This window comes from Quercus robur, chromosome 2 (genome assembly GCF_932294415.1).
Source record: "Quercus robur chromosome 2, dhQueRobu3.1, whole genome shotgun sequence".
Taxonomy (NCBI): Eukaryota; Viridiplantae; Streptophyta; class Magnoliopsida; order Fagales; family Fagaceae; genus Quercus; species Quercus robur.
In genome coordinates, this window is record NC_065535.1 from 70,834,605 (window position 1) to 70,845,184 (window position 10,580).

General features: G+C 35.2%; 1 long non-coding RNA gene across 3 annotated transcripts; it reads left to right on the plus strand.

Moving 5' to 3' along the window:
* The first annotated feature begins 1,809 nt into the window (after positions 1–1,809).
* Positions 1,810–10,307, plus strand: LOC126714827 (uncharacterized). 3 transcript variants are annotated; one of them, XR_007651678.1, is made up of 5 exons: positions 1,810–2,150; positions 5,078–5,813; positions 7,495–8,779; positions 8,865–8,992; positions 10,026–10,307. It is a non-coding gene; the product is annotated as an uncharacterized LOC126714827 (long non-coding RNA). The 3 variants fall into 3 exon arrangements; XR_007651680.1 differs by having other exon boundaries at positions 7,495–8,662; positions 8,823–8,992; XR_007651679.1 differs by having other exon boundaries at positions 7,495–8,662.
* Positions 10,308–10,580: the final 273 nt, after the last annotated feature.

Consider the following 10,580-nt stretch of genomic DNA (forward strand, 5'->3'; position numbering starts at 1 on the left):
CATACTCCGATCATCTTATCTCTCATAGATCTGATCTAACAATCCTATGCTCCTTCATGACAAACAGCAACCACCACGAGATCCGTGCTCCTCCATGACTGGGTGAGGGTTGGTTGAGAGAAAATGAGAGTGAGAGTGAGAGTGAGAGAGGACCGAGAGGTAAAGGGTGGCGAGGCTGTGTGAGGCCATGAGGCTAAACGAGGTGAGGAGCATGAGGCTGAACAAGGCCGTGAGGGGAGCGTCTAAGGCTGAGATTCTCACCACCGTGGGTTGTTCCTGCTGCCGCCGCCAATGCTTCTGCTCTTGTCGCCGTGGGTTCTGTTGGTGGTGGGTTTTGCTTGCTATCTTGGTATGGTGGTGAGGTTTTTTCATGTGGTGGGTTTTTTCTTGGTACCACCATGGGTCTTTCCTCACCTCTCTCACCGCCACAGCCACAAGCCACCCCACAATCACACTCCAACACTTCCCTCTCTCTCAACCTTCTTTCGTTTGCCTTAAACCCCACTTTCCAAATTGGTCACAACCCCATTTCGTGGTCCACTTTTTCTTTCTTTTCCTCCATGGAAACTCTCTCAATCCGCCACTCCTCTTTACCTACGTGGCAATGCCGTCGTTTTCCGCCGTAAGGTGCAGGCTTTTAATCTTAACCTGCTTAGAACTACCACTGCTTTTCCCACTAAGTTTGGCCAAGCTTTGTTGGACTATAGGGTTGAGAAGAGAGAGTCAGTTGATGATGGGTTTTTGGAGAGCTTTGTCAATGTGCCCAATTTGATCTCTATTGGCCGATTGATTTCTAGTCCTGTGCTTGATTGGTATGTTTTATTTTTTCTTTTGATAATTTACGTTCTATTTGGTTGATGGGAAATTTGAGTATTTGATTAGAGGGTTTGTTAGTTTTGTTAAAAATCTGAGATTTTTGTATTTATCAGTGAAAATGCTTGTGTGGGTAGTGGTGATTAATTTCTGGTGGGTGGGTGGTGGCGATATTATGTGGAGGTGGCTAGTTTTGATCGTGGAGGTAGTGTTAAGTTATTTTTGTGGTTGGGGTGTGGGGGTTGGTTTTATTTGTGGTTGTGGGTGGAGAGATAGAGGTTAGGAAGAAAGAGAAAAAGAAGTCGTTTATAATTAGGGGTGTGCAAAAAATCGAGAAACCGAAAAAACTGCTTCAATCTGATCGAACTATTGCAAAAATTTCGGTTCAGTTCAGTTTTGATTTTATTATATAAAAAACCAAAAATTTCGATTCGATTTTTAGTGGCAAATTTGAATGCACCGAATCGACCGAACTGAACCGAAATATATTATTATATTATATTTTATATTAAATATATAATATAAAGTTTGTAAACGTTGACTTGGCCTTGCCAAAATTATTCAAGCCCACTGCCCTTTTTTTTTTGAAAGAAGCCCACTGCCCATTAGATAAGTTAGATTAACTAAATAAAATTAAACTAATTAACTTAAATTAAATGAGTGTTTGGATCCAGATGAAATGCACATTTTGCATTTTGCATTTTACCTTTTTTTTTATTCCTTGCACGCGTTTTTGCTTTAAGGGACAAGAGCACTATTCACTCACTGTTGAGTACTGTTTATGGGTTAAAAAATATTAAAAATAGGTCCCACGGTATTATTCACACATTTAAAAATTATTTTGTTATAGTGTTTTCAGTTTTCAATTTCAGCAAAAAAAAATTGTATCCAAACAGATCCTAATTAAGTTAAATGGAAACTATTTTTATTTTTATTTTTTTGAGAATCGGTTAAACAGAAACTAATTGAAAATAAAAATAAAAACCCTAATCTTACCCTACCTACCCCACTTTTACTTACACGCCTCCCTCATCTCCTTCACGCCTCCATCTCCCTCAAGCCTCCGTCGCTCTCTCTCACACGAAGCTTCCATCACTCCCTCTCACACACACACCAGCCTCCATCAGTCGATATCTGCCACCGGTCTCCACACTCCGGCCTCCACGGCTAATCCACACGCTGGCCTCCACAGCTACTCGACATACCCCACAGCCCACACTTATTCACTGTCACGCCTCACAGCCTCCACTCCACACGAATCTGCCTCTGCTGCCGCTTCCACATGCCGGCCTTCACACGCCGGCCTCCCCACGCGGCTTGATCTTTTCATTCTCACGGTGACCTTCTCTCTTTTTAATTTCTTGATAACCCTCTCTCTTTTTTGTATTTTGGGTTTTGTTTAATACTGAATCAATGCTATTTTTTGTGAATCTGTGACTGTGATGTTGAGTTGTTATTTTCTTATTGAAAAATCCATAAACCAATGTGATGTTGAGTTGTTATTTTCTGTTGAGATGTTATTTTCTTTTTGTGACTGTGATGTTGAATTAGAGTTTTGGAAAAATCGATAGCCCCATGTGCTGAACCGAAAACCAACTGAAATCGACGGAAACCGAAATACCACCGAAACCGATTGATTTCCAATTATTTCGGTCGGTTTCGGTTGAGGATTTCACAAACCGAAAATTTCGGTTTCGGTTGGCCAAAACTAAAAAAACTGACCGACCGATTACACCCCTAGTTTATATTATTTTATTAGGTAGTATATATTAATTTATTGGGTTGTATATAAAAATAGAAACTGGGATGTTGGATGTATTGTAAAGTGAATTGGTATAATAGATAAAGTAGGGTTTTGAACTTTTGATCCCTGCTAATGCTCTAATAGGATATGAAATGATAGAGCGAAAACAAAAGTTAAGAGTTTTTAACCTAATCAATGCAATAATTCTTATGTGAATTTAGCAATAATCCTTTGTATAAAAATGTTTGACATGACTTACGAACAAAACACAAACACAGCATGAGTTTTTACGAGTTAGGGTTTGGTCTTAATGGGTTCGGGTCATACGGATAATGTGACATGATAAAAAATGACCCATTTAACACAATTTATTCATGTCAACCTGAAATGACCCATTTAACACAATTTTTTTAACTTAAATACTCATTTTATTTTACATTCACCAAATACCTTTTATATCCAAACTATATTTTAAACTTAAAAGGAAGAATAAGAAGATAAGAGGGACATAAATGAGACATAAATGAGTGGAGTAAGTTTTGAAGAAAACAGAAATGAGGCAAGAAAATACATCTCAAATGATGTTTTAACTTGCCTATGGAAATGAAATTAAAAGAAAAGGAAGGGACACAAAACATTATGAAGAATCAAATCACCAGACAGTTGAACTTGACCAATATGTGAAACTAACATAGACTCTCCATTGGGAAGATTGACAGAGATATGAGTAACTGATGTGATATTGGTTAGAAGTGAAATGGAATCAAACATGTGGTCTATGGCACCACTGTCAATTATCCACTCATTTCATGTAAGATTGGGTGGGGCAACAAGATTGGAAGAGAAAACAGAATGATCTAGGTTAATGGAGGAAGTAAGACACAAGTGTGTGGGTGAATCAATACTAGCAGTATTAGGCAAGCTAGATGAATAGGTTGTGTAGACCAAGCAATGGTAGTGGCTACTTGAGTAGACCCAAGAGCGAACTCTGAATTAGACTAACTGCTAGGTTGTGAACCTAAGGCATGAGAATGAAGTATTGAAATAATCAGCTGGCATTGAGACGTAGAGAGGGCAGTCAATTCTTCTGCACCATCCATAGAAAAATCAGTAGATAATGAAACTTGATTAGCTGGGTTGTCTTTCCCTTTGTTTCTATAACTAGGCGGATAGACATGGATCTTATAGCATTTATCCACCACATGACCTAGCAACCCACAATGTGAACAAAACATATCTTTCTTTATTCCTATTAGACCTATTAGCATTACCATTCTTGACATAGGAATTGGAATCTCTAGAGAGCAAGGCTGCAAACTCAATAACAGTAGAATCAAAGCCAATCTTTTTTTGCTTCTCTTCTTGAGTAATAAGAGAGGAAACCTTGCCGGATCTGTGAATGGCCCTTATGGTGTTGGTTGATGGAAAAATATCAGTCAGGGATGGCCTTCTTTCTCACGCCATATTCTGTATGATATTGGTGATGGGTCTAGAGAAGTTTTGGCAAGACCGGTGGTGTGGAGAGACATCTCTTGCTGTTAGATATCCTAACTTGTTCAGATTTTGTAGGAATAAGGATGCCAGTGTGGCTGAGCTTATGAAGTCCTCCAACGGTGTCCTCTTTTGGGATGTGAGATTCTTTAGGGGTGTGCATGCTCGGGATCTAGAGGCTATGTTAGACTTCATGGAAACCATATATGGTTCTCCCATAACGGGGCTAGGTGAGGATAAAATGTGTTGTATACCTAGCAAAGCTAAGGGTTTTATGGTTAGTGATTATTATAGAATTTTAGTTGGCAACACTTTCTATGGTTTTCCTTGGAAAAGTATTTAGAAGCAGAAGATTCCCTCTAGAGTAGCTTTCTTTGTTTGAACTGTTGCCTTAGGGAAATGTTTGACGATTGATAATTTACGAAAAAGGAAGGTGTGGATTTTGGATTGGTGCTACATGTGTAAGAGAAATGGTGAATCGGTTGACCATCTATTCCTTCATTGTCCTTTTGCTATGGATCTATGGTCTATGGTTTTGGGTCTATTTGGAGTAACTTGGGTTATGCCGCACACTGTTTTGGGGCTGTTAGGGTGTTGGCAAGGCAGCTTTGGTCGTCATCGAAATAGTTATATTTGGTCCATCGTTCCTCATTGCTTAATGTGGTGTCTTTGGAGGGAGAAAAATAGTAGATGTTTTGAAGATATTGAGAGATCTATTCCGGACCTTAAGCTACTTTTTTTTAGAACTTTAATGGATTGGTTGTTTGTTTTGCAAAAACAATCATTCCCTTCTTTTATTGATTTCCTAGACTCTTGCAGTTTTTGTATTTGATTTCTTAACCCTTGTTCACTCCCTGTGTATTAGGGTGTTCCTTTTTGTTATCAATATAACTTATTACTTATCAAAAAAAAAAAAAAATTCTTATCAAGTATGTTATGTCTTAATATGTTATTTTTATATGAACCTTCAATGATAACCTTTCTTAATATGTTATATCATGTTCTACTAACCATTTGTTTTTTTATCAGAGATATCATTGGGGGAGTTGCAGAAGTGGAAAGACAGGGCTTGTGGCCAAATTAAACACCAAAGATATCGGGATTATTAATGGTCATGCCAAGCTGATGAAGCTTTTGAGTTCTAATGGGTGTCAGCTTTTAATGCAAAGGCAAAATCTAAAAGCATTAATGGAAGAATTGTTAGGACCAAGTCATAATTCAAAGGAATTAGGAGATTTTTACTCTCGGGTTAACAGGTTTCCTACGTAAGTATTATATGAACTGTTTCTCATATATCTTCTCTTTGCTAAATTTAATGATTCCAACTAAAGCAAAACAATTTAGTTGGAATCATTAAATTTAGCAAAGAGAAGATATATGAGAAACAGTTCATATAATACTTACGTAGGAAACCTGTTAACCCGAGAGTAAAAATCTCCTAATTCCTTTGAATTATGACTTGGTCCTAACAATTCTTCCATTAATGCTTTTAGATTTTGCCTTTGCATTAAAAGCTTCCACCCATTAGAACTCAAAAGCTTCATCAGCTTGGCATGACCATTAATAATCCTGATATCTTTGGAGAGCATCATACAATCAACGATTTGAATCTCATAAAGTGGATATAAAGAAAAAAGTTCAAGGAGATAGGGAGTATTGGAGAATTTTCACTCATGGAGAGATGAGCCGTTACCAACTGACGCTAGCAAATCAAGTTGTTTTTAGCTGAAACGCCAAATCTCATTTAAATGATGAGTATCAATGTGTAAGTCCGCTTAACTTCTTTTAGAAATATGTTGTATTAGAAGCCATATCATATGTTAATGTTGTAATATTTCATTTTTATTTCAATGACTTTTTGCATTTATGTTTTTTTATTTTTTATTTTTTTTATATACAAAATAGAAATTCTACTCTATTTTAAAAAAAAATATTACAATATTGATGTAACACCCCAAATAAAAAAAAAAGGGTTTTGGCTATAGAATTTTAGGTGAGGGTAATTATGTAAATCTGTTCCTAACAAAACCCCCTCCACACGTTATCTCACCCTCCCTTTCTCAGCCCCTGTTTCTCTTTCTGCTAGTTGGCTGAACTACCTCCCTCTCTCTCATCTCTCATTACTCTCAGATACCTGTTGCCCATTGCTTCCATTGTGCTTTCATTTTTCATTTTGTGGTGGAAGCTTTTGGGTTAAGGATTTTGGTAAGAAACTTATTCACAATTCTACTTATTACTCCTCCTAAGATTTAGTCTTCCATTGTACAAGTCTAAGTAAAAGGGTATTTAGTTCGTTTGTTTTTGGTTGTGCTAAGTTTCATTGGTAATTCTTAATCTATCTATATGACAATCCTTTGAGTGGCATATAATCAAATTTGAACTTATAAGAACTTAGATTATGTGAATGTCTCATTAGATGTATTCAATACTCACTGTGCCTTGAGCTTGCATTGTGTTTGCATACCATGTGTTTGATAAAATGCATCAACGAACATATTGTTGTTCTTTGAAAATTGGGGCATGAAGCCTTCACTAAAATTGTCTCCTTTCATAAGGAAAGCTTTACTCCAAAATCTAGATCATTCTTAGTCATGTTAAGGTTTTAAGGTTTTAAATTCCTTTTTGAATGTCTTGTCTTCGTATAGACACCTTTGTTATACAAGCTTGTTATGAACTAGTTTGCAAATCTTTTGGAATTCTGGATAGTTGCTTTGTCTCACTTGGGTTTTGTTGTTTAGTATCAAATGAAATACATATGCCTTGCCACCTATATATTAAAGAGATGTGTTTTATGTTATGCTATAAATCTACATTGTTTACGGCGGGAAATTAAAATTGTTTTGAGGTTTTATATGGTCAAATGGATTTCTTGTGCGCTTGTTTCCTTCCTGTTAGGGAAGGGGTACTTGTCTTAGGATGGTTAAGTTAGGCTTTAGTACCCTTGGTTTGATTTTAGGGGATCTTTTTTGATCTTGGAGACAAGTGTGATGGTAAACTTTGTGATAGGCCTTGTTATTGATAGGCTTGATCCTTATGTTTATAGGTTCTGATATTCTTGGTGATGTGCCTAGTGATTGAGTTGCTTGATTTGGTGGTGCTTGGTTGAGGTAAAATTGGTTGGCATTTCGAGGTAAGTGGCTTCTTAATGGGATTTTTGAAAAAGAATCATTATTGCACTCAATTATTTTATGGTTAAAACTCATTTTGGAACATTATTCATGATTTTCCTAAAATGTACTATGTGTGTATTATTGTTAGCTATCATTTAGGAAAACGCATGAAGAATTGAAAGTGCATCATATTTATCAATGCATTTGTCAGCATGGAAAGGACAAGCATCCTTGATTTAATTCTTGGGAATGGATTATATGGATTTATTGCATTATTTGCAAATTCTATTATTGTTTTTGTACGTAAATTTGAATATGTATTTGAATTTTTTACAGAAAACCCTTGAGGAGGTGGAGGAGGACCTAAATGGGTTTTTCCCAAACATGCTCCCTGATCTTAGTGCATTTTTGATGGATCAAGGGATCGATGCTTTTCATAAAGAAAAGTTAGTGGAAATTAATGAAATATTCTTTAGTAGAAAACATGTAATATTATGTGCTTACTAATTGAGTTATTTAAAAATAATAGTGACAAATATGGAGAAGACGTCCTTAGCCATTTGCACTCTATCCTAAAGCGTTGCATGCTCAAAAATGGTGATTGGGATACTAAATACTTTTGCGAGATTTGTCGATCGATTTTCTCCTTAATTAGTAAAATTCACCTCTTTATCATAGTGTGTAATTGTCATAATTTCTTTTTTTTTTTTTTATAAGTGAGAAATATGCTTAAGTAAATCATTACTAACAATTGTTTCATAAACATATTATATCCAATGCTAAGGACTTACCTAAACATTGTTGAAAATTATGAATTATGATGCCTGTAGTTCTTTTCAATGGTTAGTATAGATAGAAAACTGTTAAAAACACTAACCCTGTTTTTCCCAAATAGCCCCCTAGAATTAGGAAAAATGTAAAATTAGGATGAACAAAGCAATGTAAGGTTTTTAGAAAACAAATATGATTAAACTTATTATGATTTGTTTGAGTAATCTCCACCTTACTGGTTGTTTGAAATTATTTGATGGATGGTAGAAGAAAAAGTATGCTCTATTAATATCCATAATTATTTTTTTCATATTATCCTTTGGATACTGATTAAAAGATTTGCATTGTATATGATGCTAGAGATCTGTTCTTCTATGATACCTGAGCCTCAGAGTCAAGGTCTATCAAGCGTTCTAACCAATTTTAAAGAAAAAATTTAGGTTTGTTCATCCCATTTAACTACTAAAGGTCTGAAACTCAAATGTGGTTCTTGATTTGAGCCAAAATCAATAGTGTGATGTTATACCATTTGAACTTAGTTGAGTATTTCTCAAAAAAAAAAAAAAAAAAAAAAAAAAAAAAACAACGTTGTTGAGTGTTACTTTTCTTCTTCTCTATTGTAGGAGTTGTAATCACATTTTCCAAAAAATCAATTTAGATTTCAAAACTTGAGGTTGATGAGTCAAGATCTAGTGGTTGATAATAGCAAATCATTATTCTCTTTTTTCAAAAGGTAACTATGATTGATAATGAACGACTTTATAGAGGAATATGCCTGTAATCTGAAGCTGATGTAAGCAAACTGGTTAGAGTAATCATTGATAAATTGGAAAATCCACAGGAATTTCGTGTATGCTTCCATCTATCTCAAGACTTTTTCTTTGTTGATGTAGATGTCTAGCATTTATCCGACTTATAATTTGTTGGCTTGGCAGTATCCACTTAAATATGTTCCCAGTAGCTACGAGCTAAAGGAACTACTAACAAATCCTAAAGATATCGGTGTGGATCAAGTATAGCAGGTTTCTTATTTCAGTTGGCAAGTCATTTGGGTCAATTAGCAGTAAGTTGTTTTTATGCTTTAGAAACATTTTTTGTGTGGTGTCTTGTGCTTCCTAAATAGATGGCAATTTATTCTTCTGTTCAGAAAATGAAAATGAGTTGGACGCTTTAACATTGAGTTGTAATGTTTTAGTTTTGCTATAAATAAACTTGAGACAGAAAGTGAGAGACTCCTAAATCTAAGCCAAACAAACATATTATGGCATACTATGAATTAGCAGTTGAAAAAAACAAATGAAAGACAGAAAAGAGCAATTAGGTGTGGATCAAGAGCTCTGGGCTCCTCTTAGTGAAATATATCCCATTGTACAAATTTTTATCCTAGTTGTTAAAAGAGTAATACAAGTCCTAAAACGCTTAGCAAAAATTAAATAATTCACAAATTTTATGGGGTATAGAATCTATTTTTATTTGATACCCAGAGATTTTTCGGTTGCTGCCTTAATTATATACACTAAAAATGATGTTCTTACCTATTTTCTTTTCATTATGTATAGCAATAGACTGGCCAGTCACTATTGGTATAATGGTAGACTTTCGGGTTCTTTCATTTTTTTTTCTTTAAAATTTTATTTACCTTGCATATATCTAAAGATCATTTAATTTCAAGAAAAGGGTTACTCATCCATAACTGTTTGAGGAATCTTTTATTAGTAGTTATGAATGATCAATTTTCCTCAATCTTAAGATTGAGAAATACAACCATCAAATTTGATTCATTCTCAATAGCCATTTCTCAATCCGTTTGTCTATAGATGTTCTATTACACTCATAGTCTTTAAAGGGTGCAAACCAACTATGTAGGATCTATGTTGACATATCTAGTATTGTGCATGTCATTAGTATCCCAGGAACCATATTTAAACTGGTGACATGAGTATTTCAGTCCTTTGCTCTAGTAGCTGACTTATCCTTGACCATTACAGTGCATCATCCTTACTTTTGATACATACCATTGTTAATCATTCAAATTTGTAGTGCATTTGTGCCTTACTATATGAACAAGTTCAATAATACCATTGTGATTGTTACAGGGAAAACGACCAAAGTAATTTCTTGGGGATCAAGTTATGCAAAAGACCTAAGTCATGATAAAAGGCAATGGCCTCCGAAGAGAAATCTTTCGAAGAAACAAAAAAAATTGTGGTGTATGACAATCTTTCACACAATCAAATTTTTGGTGTATATTTTTCTGCATATCATATCTCGCCTTTTAATTCAACTCTATTGATATTGCAATTTCTATTTCTACCTTACATTTGTATACTTGGCTTTTGGCATATACAAATTAAACAGACTACGACTTCATTTTTATACTTCAGTTAGTTCATTGGTGTGAGGAGATTACTTGGGTTATAGTTAATTCTTCCTAAGGTGCTTAATTTAGAATACAAATTGCTACTAGGATTAGAGGTATACAAGTTGCTACCTGAATGGGTTATGAGTTGCTGAGGAAGGTATGTGAACTTCCATGAGCATTGGCTACTGTGGCAAAAAGAAACCAATAATTATTTGCAATGCAATCTTCTAGATGGAGGCAGCCTGCTCAGGGTACTATATACGTTTGGAACCTTACGTCACCTTGACAC